General features: G+C 28.4%; 1 protein-coding gene across 1 annotated transcript in view; it reads left to right on the top strand.

Moving 5' to 3' along the window:
• The window catches only part of PsGEF (Protostome-specific GEF), a 244,468-nt gene that overhangs the window by 188,414 nt on the left and 43,483 nt on the right, over positions 1–12,571 (top strand). The window lies entirely within an intron of this gene.

The following is a 12,571-nucleotide window of genomic DNA, read 5'->3' as shown; positions in this document are numbered from 1 at the left end:
AATCTGGGGATCGGTTTATATGGGGGCTCTATATAACTATGGGCCGATGTGGACCAATTTTTGCATGGTCATTAGAAAACATATACCAACATCATGTACCAAATTTCAGCAGGATCGGATGAAATTTGCTTCTCTTAGAGCAATCGCAAGCCAAATTTGGGGGTCCGTTTATATGGGGGCTATACGTAAACGTGGACCGATATGGCCCATTTGCAATACCATTCGACCTACATCAATAACAACTATTTGTGCACAGTTTCAAGTCAATAGCTTGTTTCGTTCGGAAGTTAGCGTGATTTCAACAGACGGACGAACGGACGGACGGACGTGCTCAAATCGACTCAGAATTTCACCACGACCCAGAATATATATACTTTATGGGGTCTTAGAGCAATATTTCGATGTGTTACAAACGGAATGACAAAGTTAATATACCCCCATCCTATGGTGGAGGGTATAAAAATTGATTAAAAATTCTGCGCATTACAGTGTCTCAAGCCAATAGTTATTAGTGTATTACAAAGAGAATGATTACAGAGTTCAAAAGAGTGGAAGTATTCCCAAGAATGTTTAGAATGACACTGGGAACTTTCCATTTTTCAGTTCTTGAGACCCATACGATGCTTTACTACTGAAGCTATTGGTGATGGACAGTTTTAATAACCCATTTGCAACTCTCTCTAACTTCCTCCAACCCTGAGACTGGGAACACTCCTTTATTCAGTTCTTGAGACCCACACGATGCTTTACTACTTAAGCTATTGGTGATGGACAGTTTTATTACCCCATGTGCAACTCCCTCTAACTTCCCCAACCTACTCTTGTACAAATTATTTCTGCAAAAGTTCAAGTTCTTATATCTATTGGTCCAATATTTGGCATATAAACGGACATACTAGGCTTTATTGACTCACAATTTCGCACATTATAGGGTCTCATGGAGCTTGGAAGACTCCTAGAAATTTGTAAAACTTTCCATTGCTCAGTTCTTGAAACCCATACGAAACTTTACTTCATAAGCTACTGGAGTTAATGAAACTTCCAGTATAAAAATCTCATGGGAATAATGCCGTAACGATAAACGACCGTAAATTTGGAGATTTGGAAATCTTAATACCCAATTTGCTACTTGCTCTAACTGCCTCCAACCTGCTCCGATACAAAATATTTATGCATTACAAAGAGAATGCAGTTTTGAGGAGTAAACAGATTCCCAAGAACTTGTGGAACTTTCCAATTCCAGTTCTTGGTACATGCACGATCCTCTATTACCTAAGCCATTGCAGTTCATGAATAAACTTCACCTTCCAGTTTGCAGATGACTTGCAAGAATATTGTGAGAAAGTCACAATTTACAGATGGGGAATCTCATACCGCTCTAACTACCTCCAATCTACTCTGGTACGAATTATTTCTGCAAAAAATCATGTAACAGGCAGACGGACATCGACTCAAAATTTTTCACATTATGGGGTCTCAGTCCAATATTTATCTGAATTACAAAGAGAATGCCCATGAAGTTTTGAGGAGTAAACAGATTCCCAAGAACTTGTGGAACCTTCCACTGTCCAGTTCTTGGGACCCGTAGTGCAATGGTTAGCATGTCCGCCTTGCATCCTTGTGTATGCAAGGCGGACATGTTAGGTTAGGTGGCAGCCCGATGTATCAGGCTCACTTAGACTATTCAGTCCATTGTGATACCCCATTGGTGAACTTCCCTCTTATCACTGGGTGCTGTCCGATTCCATGTTAAGCTGAATGACAAGAGACCTCCTTTTTAGAGGCAAGTCCGAACGGCGTTCCACATTGCCGGGAAACCACTTAGAGAAGCTTTGAAACCCCCAGAAATGTCTCCAGCATTACTGAGGTGTGATAATCCATCGCTGAAAAACTTTTTGGTGTTCGGTCGAACCAGGAATCGAACCCACGACCGTCAGGAACATTTTAAAAACTGTTCAGATCTTTAATCGATATGTTCCGATGCGATACTCTCGTGTCTTCTTTAAAAATTAATTAAGTTTCCCCTCATCAAAATTATGGGTGACTGCAGCAATTCGCCAGACTCTTTCGATTCCTGGCAAAGTCTCGATTATATTTTTGGATGATATGAACATACTTCCTTCCCCTCATCAAAATTATGGGTGACTGCAGCAGTTGTTATCAGGGAATTTCCATTGCAAGAAGAAATCCAATTGGGATAGTTAGAAGAACATATCACTCCTCACAACTTGTTGTAATTTTTAACCTTCCGAGACTTAATCGAAAACTGTTGGAATTACTGGAAAGGAAAGGAACAAATTCTGCACAAAGATCCTGAATATCAGATAAAGAAGTTCACTTTAAAGCTCATATAAAAATCAAGAAAACCGAGAATCCTATGAGTCATAGAGTGGAGCCATAATAAGATAGCTTTAGAGGTTCGCTTAGATCTCTTTCCAACAAAATGGACAATAGATGTAAAGGACTAGACTTATCTAAACAGATCTCATGGTTAAGAATGTCTAGAAAAACTTATCCAAACTTAAGTACCTAGACCAGATGCGAATTTCCTGGGCCTTCTATAAAATTGAACGATGTTTCTCCCATTAAAATTATGGGTGACTGCAGCAGTGAGGGTCTTTTGAAACTGCCAAAGTACCAGCTATTTTTCTGGATGACCTAAACATCCTTCGTATTTCGGGCTCTTTTGGTCCTCAAGCAAGGTTTGTTGAAACTAGTGGGTTTGCTCGCAGAGATAACGATATTCTAGAATAAGGAAAGTAAATCTATATATCACAGCCAACACTTTGGGGTTAAAACAATATAATTTTGGCACAGTTCTAGGCAACTCACGAAGCGGTGTCTAAATTCACTTACCAGAGATTTCCGCCTTTTTAAATGCTACAAAATACATTGCTTATAAAATAGTAAACAATACCTTCTTCCTTTCAATAGCATGCACTAATGAACACTCTTTATGAGTACGGTGGCGTATGATATATTTTAATTACAAAAACCCTGTGGCGTATGATCGCTTTTATTGAACAGGGTGGCGTATTAATACCCGGGAAGCGTAACTTATGATGCATTTTAATTTAATATAAATTGTATTTATGGCGTTGTCGACTGCAATAATACGAAATTGGTAGAAGTTTTAATAATTTTGAAACGACAATAAATGCAGTATTAAATTCCAAACAAGAAACCAACATAGGCCTCACAAAAAAGCATAAATTGCACTATTTTTCAAAAAAGTCATCAGCATAATGCGCAAAACAAGAGCACGATTTTTACACCATCTTAGGCCACTAGCAAATAAGAGCTTTTCTTTTAAATAGTAACAAAAAAGAAGAGAAAATTTATTCATACTGCATTCAATAAACATCTCTTTTTCAGCTAATTTCAAAATAAATTCATTTTACATAGAAGCATAGAAATACACAAGAACTACTTAACGAAATCAATTATAAGTACTTTTCGGAAAATTTTATGAAAGACAGAAAATTTAGGTATATGTATGTAGATAAAAATCCTATGGTGGCATTAGGAATTGTTATTTAATCAAAATGAAAAAAAGATAATAATGCAAGGAAGTAGAGCCAGAGCCAGAGCCAGCTGCTAGCTATAGCTATGAATATTGTTCTAGAATGTCATAAATCATGCTCACTCATTGTTCGTCTAAGAAAATTTATTAAATGTCGTTAATTATTTTCATTGGTGTCTACTATACAAAATTATATTCAAAAAACAAATATTTTAGAAAAAAAAACTATTACATTGACATAAAAAATATATGTGTGTGAAAGTGTGATAATTAAAAATTTAAAAAAAAAAAATATTTGAAAAAAAAACTTTAGTTTAAAATGGTATCATTTAGAATTTATTTTAATATACAATTTATTGTAGTTAATTATTTATATTTGTAGTGTGCAGAAACTTTGTTTGAATGTGTACAATTTATCAATATTAAAAACAAAAAAACAATTAAAATTCCAAAATAAAAACGTCGATAATTTCAAATTTTTCCAGCATCCAATCACGGTTGCCACTCGAGCCAAAAAAAAAATCTACAACAGTTTAGAGAAAATTAACAAAAAAAAAAAAAAAAACAAACAAACTATTTCTATAGAAAATTGTGTACACATTTTATTTCCATACGTATCTTGTTGACCTTTTATTTCTATAGAAAATTTTGTCAAAATATCATTTCTATAGAAAATTTTGTTAAAATTTTATTTCTATAGAAAATTTTGTCAAAATTTCATTTGTATAGAAAATTTTGTAAAAATTTCATTTCTATACAAAATTTTGTGAAAATTTTATTTCTATAGAAAATTACATATCTATAGAAATCTTTGTCAAAATTGTACTTCTATAGAAATCTTTGTCAAAATTTAATTTCTATAGAAAATTATGTCAAAATTTTATTTATATAAGAAATTTTATTTCTATAGGAAATTTTGTCAAAATTGTATTTCTATAGAAAATTTTTGCCAAAATTGTATTTCTATAGAAAATTTTGTCAAAATTTTATTATTATACAAATTTTGTCAAAATTTTATTGCTATACAAAATTTTGTCAAGATTTTATTTGTATAGAAAACTTAGTCAAAATTTTAATTCTATAGAAAATTTTGGTCAAAATTGTATTTCTATTGAAAATTTTGTATAAATTTTATTTCTATAGAAAATTTTGTCAAAATTTTATTTCAACAATAACCAACAATAACAAAACAAAACGAATGGAAAAAGAAGAGAAGGCACGCTCAAAATAAACCCAGCTATGTGAATTCAAATCGATGATTTGACAGTGGCATAGGAAAAGAGATATGTTTGTTTCGAATTTATTTCGGCATAAGCCGGCTATCAATGTAAAACCTTTTTTCGGAGGGTTCAAGTGTGGTTTTTGTTGGGTTTAATAAACTGCCTGAATTTATTCTGATAATTGGTTGATAGTTTTGCTGCAAGTAGAGGATGCTGATGAGGAATGTGGTAATTCCGAAACGTGCGTCCATCCAACCATCTTGCAGTCTATAGGGCTTTGCCCAAATAAATTTGACAAACATTCTTTTCCTCTGTTGGTTAAGCTACACTTGTAGTTTAGTCAATGTGTGGTTTTAAGCTGAAATCAAAAAAACAACAACAAAATTTTATTTCTATAGAAAATTTTTTCAAAAATTTATTTCTATAGAAAATTTTGTCAAAATTTTATTTATATTAGAAATTTTATTTCTATAGGAAATTTTGTCAAAATTTTAATTCTATGGAAAATTTTGTCAAAATTTTATTTCTATAGAATATTTTGTCAAAATTTCATTTCTATAGAAAATTTTGCCAACATTTTATTTATAAAAAAATTTTATTTCTATAGGAAATTTTGTCAAAATTTTAATTCTAAAGAAAATTTTTGTCACAATTGTATTTTTATAGAAAATTTTGTCAAAATTTTATTTCTATAGAAAGTTTTGTCGAAATTTTATTTCTATAGAAAATTTTGTCAAAATTGTATTTCTATAGAAAATTTTGTCAAAATTGTATTTCTATAGAAAAGTTTTGTCAAAACTGTATTTTTATAGAAAATTTTGTCAAAATTTTATTTGTATAGACAATGTTGACAAAATTCCTTTTTTATAGAAAATTTTTTCAAAACTTTATTTCTATAGAAAATTTTTTAAAAATTTCATTTCTATAGAAAATTTTGTCAAAATTTTATTTTTATAGAAAATTTTATCAGAATTTCATTTCTATAAAAAACGTTGTCAAAATTTTATTTCTGTAGAAAATTTTGTCAAAATTTTATTTCTATAGAAAATTTTGTCAAAATGTTATTTATATAGAAAATGTTGTCAAAATGTTATTTATATAGAAAATTTTGTCAAAACTTTATTTGTATAGAAAATTTTGTCAAAACTCTATTTTTTTAGACAATTTTGTCAAAATTGTAGTTCTATAGAAAATTTTGTCAAAATTTCAGTTGCATAGAAAATTTTGTCGAAACTGTATTTGTATAGAAAATTTTGTCAAAACTCTATTTGTATAGAAAATTTTGTCAAAACTTTATTTTTATAGAAACTCTTGTCAAAATTTTATTTTTATAGAAAATTTTGTCAAAATTTTATTTCCATCGAAAATTTTGTCAAAATTTTATTTCTATAGAAATTTTTTTTCAAAATTTTATTTCTATAGAAAATTTTGTCAAAATTTTATTTCTATAGAAAATTTTGTCACAATTTTATTTCTACAGAAAATTTTGTCAAAATTTTATTTCTATAGAAAATTTTTTCAAAATTGCATTTCTATAGAAATCTTTGTCAATATTGTAGTTCTGTAGAAAATTTTGTCAAAATTTCATTTCTATAGAAAATTTTGTCAAAATTGTATTTCTATAGAAAATTTTGTCAAAAATGTATTTCTATAGAAAATTTTGTGAAAATTTCACATCTATAGAAAACGTTGCCAAATTTTAGTTCTATAGAAAATTTTGTCAAAATTTTATTGCTATAGAAAATTTTGTCAAAATTTCATTTCTATAGGGAATTTTGTCAAAATTTTAATTCTATAGAAAATTTTTGTCAAAATTGTATTACTATAGACAATTTTGTTAAAATTGTATTTCTATAGAAAATTTTGTTAAAATTGTATTTCTATAGAAAATTTTGTGAAAATTTCACATCTATAGAAATCTTTGTCAATATTGTAGTTCTGTAGAAAATTTGGTCAAAATTTCATTTCTATAGAAAATTTTGTCATAATTTTATTTATATAAGAAATTTTATTTCTATAGGAAATTTTGTCAAAATTTTAATTCTATAGAAAATTTTTGCCAAAATTGTATTTCTATAGAAAATTTTGTCAAAATTTTATTTCTATAGAAAAATTTGTCAAAATTTTATTTATATAAGAAATTTTATTTCTATAGAAAATTTTGTCAAATTTTTAATTCTATAGAAAATTTTTGTCAAAATTGTATTTCTATAGAAAATTTTGTCAAAATTGTATTTCTATAGAAAATTTTGTTAAAATTGTAATTCTATAGAAAATTTTATGAAAATTTCACATCTATAGAAATCTTTGTCAATATTGTAGTTCTGTAGAAAATTTTGTGAAAATTTCATTTCTATAGAAAATTTTGTCAAAATTTTATTTATATAAGAAATTTTACTTCTATGGAGAATTTTGTCAAATTTTTAATTCTATAGAAAATTTTTGTCAAAATTGTATTTCCATAGAAAATTTTGTCAGAATTGTATTTCTATAAAAACTGTTGTCAAAATTTTATTTATATAAGAAATTTTATTTCTATAGAATTTGTAGTTCTATAGAAAATTTTGTCAAAATTGTAATTTCTATAGAAAATTTTGTCAAAATTTCATGTTATAGAAAATTTTGTCTAAATTTCATTTCTATAGAAAATTTTGTCAAAATTTCATTTCTATAGAATATTTTATCAAAATTTTATTTTTATAGAAACTCTTGTCAAAATTTTATTTTTATAGAAAATTTTGTCAAAATTTTAATTCTATAGAAAATATTGTCAAAATTTTATTTCTATAGAAAATTTTGTCAAAGTTTTTTTCGGTAGAAAATCTTGTAAAAATTTTATTTCTGTAGAAAATTTTGGCACAATTTGATTTCTAGAGAAAATTTAATTTTTTTTTTTTCTATAGAAGATTTTGTAAAAATGTTTTTTCTATAGAAAAATTTGTCAAAACCTACAGATATCTATAGGAGCCACCGTGGTGCAATGGTTAGCATGCCCGCCTTGCATACACAAGGTCGTGGGTTCGATTCCTGCTACGACCGAACACCAAAAAGTTTTTCAGCGGTGGATTATCCCACCTCAGTAATGCTGGTGACATTTCTGAGGGTTTCAAAGCTTCTCTAAGTGGTTTCACTGGAATGTGGAACGCCGTTCGGACTCGGCTATAAAAAGGAGGTCCCTTGTCATTGAGCTTAACATGGAATCGGGCAGCACTCAGTGATAAGAGAGAAGTTCACCACTGTGGTATCACAATGGACTGAATGGTCTAAGTGAGCCTGATACATCGGGCTGCCACATAACCTAACCTAACCTAACAGATATTTATCAAACAGTAAATAATCTACCAGTTTTGGTAGAATTCTACCAACTGTGGCAACCGTGCATCCAATGCAATTTACATTCTCAGTAAATGAATTGTATATGAAAGATCATGCTGTTAAACAACAGAAAGAATTTTTAGCGCAAAGAAAACACAGAAATTTGTAAGATTAATATTTTAATTGAACCTTACGAAATTTTCATTGAAACTTCAATTGACTAAACTATTTGTTAATTTAAAAAAATCAATCTCAAAAATAATCTGTATCAATTTATATTTTAATATGATTAAATTGTTTAATTGGAGATTGTTGTTTTTATCGGGGAGCCAAATAAGACATTGATTAAAACTATATTTCAGCATTTCAAATCTTAAGGATTTTATTAGATTTTTTCTCGTGTAAAGTAGCAAAAAAATCGGGTTAAATATATTTTTATATTAAGCCATCAATATTTAATTGTTATTACTTATATAAATTGGCATATCATCATTATAAATTTAATTATTAAAATATATATTCAAACAAAGTTTTTGTTTTAGTTATTGGACAAACCGTCATTTTCATGTACCTCTGTATAGATTTAACTGTCAGGTAACAAAAATTAATTAGAGTATATTTTCGGTTAGCTAACCTTGCTCTAACGGAGCTTCATGAAAATGAGGGTTAATTGTAGTATATTTTTGCATATTTTTTTGTACAACAGAACAGTGCATAGATCAATAAATTATGCTACCTCGTTATAGGAAATGATGTGCTCATATAAGAAATTATAATTATAAATTATATATTATAAATATTTTCAATTATTACAATTATTTGATTTCTATATATTATTATAACTGTAGATATATTTTTTTGTATTTTATTTTTACATAAAAGTAATTTTATTGAGAATATTATATTATCCAAAGCCTAAGAAAAATATTTCAAAACTTAATTACTCTAACTCATTGGTTGGTAATTTGAACTATTTAGTTAGTCGATTGTAATAGTCAATTTCGTATGGGAAAAATTAACTAATATATATGAGTAATATTTTTTTAGAATACTTTGACACTTTTTGGTAAACTTTACAACAAAATCTATAAAATTTCTTAAACAGATATTTGAAAAAAATCGAAAACTGCTTTGTACACTTTAAATACGAAAATCAACTCAGCAGTCGGTCCAGATGAAAACTTCACATAGCCACTAAAGCTCGGTTCCGCAGTATAGAAAAAATAATTTTTGAATACATTCACAAAATAATTGAAATAGCTTCAATCCCGAGAATAATAATACCAACCATCGGCAGTAATTAAAAATGTAATTTATACAGTTAAATTAATGATTCTAAATTTTCCTGTTATTTCCAACTAATTTTGCATTTGAACAATAAATTTAAAAAAAATATATATAGCGCTTTACTTTGATAGGTTACATATCAGCCATACAATGAAATAAATGTGTATTGATTAAATACATTAAAAAAATCCACCAGGAAGGGAAATGTAGGTTAATTAAAAAACAAGTATATACGGCCGTAAGTTCGGCCAGGCCGAATCTTATGTTCCCTCCACCATGGATTGCATAGAAACTTGTACTAAAGACTGTCATCCACAATCGAATTACTTGGGTTGTGGTAACATTTGCCGATGGCAAGGTATCATAAAACTACTTAACACCGTGTTCTGTATTGTAAGTTAGTCCGTACGGGGTATATATTAAATACGTATATAATTCAATTTGACAAAATTTTCTATAGAAATAAAATTTTTAAAAAATTTTCAATAGAAATAAAATTTTGGCAAAATTTTCTATAGAAATAAAATTTTGACAAAATTTTCTATAGAAATAAAATTTTGACAACATTTTCAATAGAAATAAAATTTTCACCAAATTTTCTATAGAAATAAAATTTTGACAAAATTTTCTATAGAAATAAAATTTTGACAAAATTTTCTATAGAAATAAAATTATGTCAAAATTTTCTATAGCAATAAAATGTTGACCAAATTTGCAATAGCAATAACATTTTGCCCAAATTTTCTATAGAAATAAAATTTTGACAAAATTTTCTATAGAAATAAAATTTTGCCAAAATTTCCTATAGAAATAAAATTTTGCCAAAATTTTCTATAGTAATAAAAATTTGACAAATTTTCTATAGGAATAAAATTTTGACCAAATTTTCTATAGCAATAAAATTTTGACCAAATTTTCTATAGCAATAAAATTTTGACCAAATTTTCTATAGGAATAAAATTTTGACCAAATTTTCTATAGAAATAAAATTTTGACAAAATTTTCTATAGAAATAAAATCTCAACAATATTTTCTATAGTAATAAAATGTTGACAAAATTTTCTATAGTAATAAAATGTTGACAAAATTTTCTATAGCAATAAAATTTTGACCAAATTTTCTAAAAAAATAAATTTTGACAGTATTTTCTATAGCAATAAAATTTTGACAAAATTTTGTATAGAAATAATCTTAACAAAATTTTGTATAACATTGTAATAAAATTTTGACAAAATTTTCTTTAGTAATAAAATTTTGACAAAATTTTCTATAGAAATAAAATTTCAGAAAATTTTTTTGGGGATCGGCTATATATAACTATAGACCGATATGGACGAATTTTGGCATGGTTGTTAGCGGTCATAGGCTCCGCAAGACATATTTGGGGATCGGTTTATATGTGGCCTATATATAATTAATGACCGATGTGGACCAATTTTTGCATGGTTGTTAGAGACCATATACTAACACCATGTACCAAATTTCAGCCGGATCGGAAGAAATTTGCTTCTCTTAGAGCAATATGGGGGTTATACGTGGACCGATATGGCCCATTTGCAATACCATCTGACCTACATCAATAACAACTACTTGTGCCAAGTTTCAAGTCGATAGCTTGTTTCTTTCGGAAGTTAACGTGATTTCAACAGACGGACGGACGGACGACCGGACAGACAGACATGCTCAGATCTACTCAGAATTTCACCACGACCCAGAATAAATACTTTATGGTGTCTTAGAGCAATATTTCGATGTGTTACAAACGGAATGACAAAGTTAATATACACGCAAAAAAATAATTCTTTCCTCCCAAACGAAATTTTAGACAAACAAAGTTCGTTTCTCATTTGCTTTTCGCTGTAAGGAAGTGTATTTGGAAGAAAAGTATATACTTTTTGTGATAAACGTTTATTCTTTTCCAGGATTTCATAAAGACAAACTAAAAAAAAAAAACATTGTTTTCTTTCTATTGTATTTTCCCTCACATCTTTCTCACATCCACGAGGTTTTTTAGTTCTTAACACCTTTACCTGTAATACCAACAATGTAGAAGAAATTATACGATTTTATAAATTTTTAAAATTTGTTTACCTTTCGCCTGGACGGAGAATCGAACCGCGGACCATGCACTTTGTAAGCCAACACACTAACCACTGAGCTATGTACCTGTTATGGTCCTCAATAGATAAATATCCATATAAGTTATATTTATATAGCATAGCTTGCGGCGCCCACGAACCGAATAAACAAAGTTTATTTAACAGAAACAAACATTTAGTTTGGCACCGTGGAGCAGTGGTTGCTACGTCCGACTTGCATGCCAAGGGTCGTGGGTTCGATCCCTGCTTCGACCAAAGTTTTTTTTTTTTACATATATTCCAGATATGTTCAGAAGATTCCGAAAAAATGTTCATTATTACATTGTAGTATATTAAATTTTGAACTGTAAAATGTGTCTTATTAAAGACTAAAAGTCAGAAAAGAACAGTGTTTGATATAAACGAAAGGGACTGCGTTGTTGTTTCAAAAATAACTTTTTTTATTGAAAAAATAAAAATGTTGTAACAAACGAATTTTTTTGGTGATAAAAGTTTAAAATTTTCGAAGCAATTCAAAAAACTCTAACAAAAGAAAAACGTTTTCGGTACACGTTTTCCAAACGTTTTTTTCTTTGCGTGTACCCCCATCCTATGGTGGAGGGTATAAAAGAGGCGGATTAAATATGTATATAATTCAGTTTGACAAAAATTTTCTATAGAAATAAAATTTTGACAAAATTTTCTATAGAAATAAAATTTTGACAAAATTTTCTATAGAAATAAAATTTTGACAAAATTTTCTATGGAAATAAAATTTTGACAAAATTTTCTATAGAAATAAAATTTTGCCATAAAATAAAATTTTCTATAAAAAATTTGTTCCACAAACATTTCTTTTAAAGCCCAGCCCAGAATCCCCCCCAATGATTTTTTTCTACTTCCGATGCAGTCCTTGTGGACAAGTATTAGAAAGAACGCAATCAGGCTATTTTAAGTGCAAATTTTGTACAACTAAATTTAAAAAAAATAGAAAACTAATAAAAAAACTAAAAAAATAGAAATTAATAAAAAAAATAATAAAAAAATTAATTTCATCCCCGCTGGGATTTGAACCTGTGCCGTTTGACTTTTTCGCTTCCATGGAAGTTCTTTTGAGAATGTTTTGCAAATTACGAAAATTTTTAATT

This window comes from Haematobia irritans, chromosome 3 (genome assembly GCF_050003625.1).
Source record: "Haematobia irritans isolate KBUSLIRL chromosome 3, ASM5000362v1, whole genome shotgun sequence".
Taxonomy (NCBI): domain Eukaryota; kingdom Metazoa; phylum Arthropoda; class Insecta; order Diptera; family Muscidae; genus Haematobia; species Haematobia irritans.
This window is presented reverse-complemented; position numbering and strand designations above follow the sequence as displayed.